At 55.5% G+C, this 2,500-nt stretch overlaps 1 pseudogene across 1 annotated transcript in view; it reads left to right on the top strand.

Annotated features, from left to right (window-relative positions):
- The first annotated feature begins 171 nt into the window (after positions 1–171).
- Positions 172–2,500, top strand: part of LOC311343374 (nucleus accumbens-associated protein 2-like) — a 5,907-nt pseudogene continuing 3,578 nt past the window's right edge. Inside the window, exons 1-3 of the transcript in view lie at positions 172–597; positions 1,231–1,451; positions 2,343–2,500. The exon at positions 2,343–2,500 is cut by the window's right edge and continues 90 nt beyond it. The product of the transcript in view is annotated as a nucleus accumbens-associated protein 2-like (transcript). The remainder of the gene's footprint in view (positions 598–1,230; positions 1,452–2,342) is intronic.

Here is a 2,500-nt window from a genome sequence, read left to right as displayed (position 1 = left end):
GAAATGGAACTCAAACGTTTTCTCTGTGGCATTTGGTTTGTCCCAAAAACATAGCTGGAGTCCACCGCTCGCATCCCCCCTCCCAGACACCAGACCCTGTCCGCCCCCCCGGAGAGAACGCTCCACCCTCCGCCTCCCCCCCTGCCTGGCTACCAGCGCCCTCCACCCACCATGTCGGAGGGGCTGCTGCAGGTGGAGATCCCCGACTTCGGCAGCAGTGTCCTGGGGAGCCTGAACGAGCAGCGGCTGCTGGGCCACTACTGCGACGTGTCCATCCTGGTGCAGGGCCAGGCCTTCAAGGCCCACCGGGCCGTGATGGCCGCCTCCTCGCTGTACTTCAGGGACCTGTTCAGCTCGGCGCCCGAGTCCTCCTCGTCCCAGGTGGTGTTCGAGCTGCCGTCCTCGGTGACGCCCGCGTGCTTCCAGCAGATCCTGTCCTTCTGCTACACGGGCCGACTCAGCATGGCCACCAGCGAACAGCTGGTCCTCATGTACACCGCCGGCTACCTGCAGATCCAGAACATCGTGGAGCGGGGCATGGAGCTGATGATGATGAAGGCGTCCTCCGCGTCGTCCCCGCTCTGCTGCGACTCCCAGGTTGGTGTGACCCCCGGGGGTCGGGTGTCGCTGGGCTGGTGTTCAGGTCTCTGGGTCCGGACTCAGGACCCAAAGTCGATGGTCCAGTTGGTCCAGAGTCGGTGGGTCACGGGTTGACGACACAACCTGGTGAATTGGTGCACAATGCACGTTTGGTGATCCTTTCATTGACAAAAGTATCCGCAGATTCCGGTGAGTTTGTGGTCGGGTCCCAAGATCGTTACCATCACCATGGTAACATCACTGATCAGCAGTGATAAGTCTCTTCAAAAGTTACTTCATCTTGGATCGGAGCCAACATATTTGACAAGTACATCTAAATGTCAAGGTTCTCATCTATTGCATTCATTATAAAATACTTTTTTTACTTTTTTTTTGGTCATCCAGTGGATCTCCCAGTCATCGATTTCATCCCATGCTCATTTCGATATAAATACAAAAAAAAACGTTGAAAAGGCTAACACACACTACACGCTCACTGAGTCGTACTGCCCGACAACATGCGTTTAAAGACTGATATTCAATCTTGTTCTGACATCAGTCCCGCGTGGCCCCCTGGAGGGGCGCCGGACTGATGTGTTTAATTCATGATTTAACGGATTGGTTGAAGTGAACGGAACGCATCCCTCACAGACGGCCTCGGCAGAGGAGCTGGGCGGCTACGAGGCGGCGGGGGACCAGACGCAGCAGCAGCAGCACCAGCGCCCCCAAGAGACGCTGCTCTCCTCCCAGCCGGCCCTGAGCCCGGAGGAGCTGCTGCTGGCCGTCAGCAGAATCAAGCAGGAGCGCGCTGACACGCCTCCCCCTCCGGAGGACATGGAGGAGACGGCGGGGGAGGAGCGGGAGAAGAGGAGGTAATTGAGCAGAAACAAACTCTCAGTTCGGTTCGGTTTACTCAGCAGGCTGGAAGCACGGCAGACGAGTCTCTGTTCAGGAGAGGCTGTTGTTGGCAGGTCTGTCCAGAAACACATCAGAACCACATGTCCAGACACACTTTGTGTGTGTGTGTGTGTTTCAGTCTGTCGACACAAAAGGCTGCGATGTTCACAATTTGTCCTTGGTGTCTGCAAAAATACAGCAGAGAGAATGAATTCAAGTGAATGAAATCCAAGTAAGAATTGTTGCAAGTTGCTTTTAGAAGAATGCTGTGGGTGGAAAGCGAGAGATAAACCATTAGCCCCAATGTCAAATGCTTCCAATATGATGTGCTCTCCTTGTTCTCCTCCTAGTGGTCTCTCCTCTCTCCTTGTTCTCCTCCTAGTGGTCTCACCTCTCTCCTTGTTCTCCTCCTAGTGGTCTCACCTCTCTCCTTGTTCTCCTCCTAGTGGTCTCTCCTCTCTCCTTGTTGTTCTGCTCCTAGTGGTCTCTCCTCTCTCCTTGTTCTGCTCCTAGTGGTCTATCCTCTCTCCTTGTTCTCCTCCTAGTGGTCTCTCCTCTCTCCTTGTTCTGCTCCTAGTGGTCTCTCCTCTCCTCGTGGTCTCTCCTCTATCCTTGTCGTTCTGCTCCTAGTGGTCTCACCTCTCTCCTTGTTCTCCTCCTAGTGGTCTCACCTCTCTCCTTGTTCTCCTCCTAGTGGTCTATCCTCTCTCCTTGTCGTTCTTCTCCTAGTGGTCTCACCTCTCTCCTTGTTCTGCTCCTAGTGGTCTCACCTCTCTCCTTGTCGTTCTGCTCCTAGTGGTCTGTCCTCTCTCCTTGTCGTTCTGCTCCTAGTGGTCTGTCCTCTCTCCTTGTCATTCTCTTCGTAGAGGGGACACTACGAGGGACCTCCAGGCCACCAGGGGCAGTGCGTTGTGTTACCTGGGTGCTGGAGGAGGGCTGGTTCCGGGACTACAGTCCTACCTGCTGGCCACCGGGGAGCGCTCCAGCCCTGCCGGCTCCAGTCTACCCACCGAGTCGCCCCCCT

Source organism: Micromesistius poutassou (assembly GCF_964030765.1).
Source record: "Micromesistius poutassou genome assembly, chromosome: 5".
NCBI lineage: Eukaryota > Metazoa > Chordata > Actinopteri > Gadiformes > Gadidae > Micromesistius > Micromesistius poutassou.
This window is presented reverse-complemented; position numbering and strand designations above follow the sequence as displayed.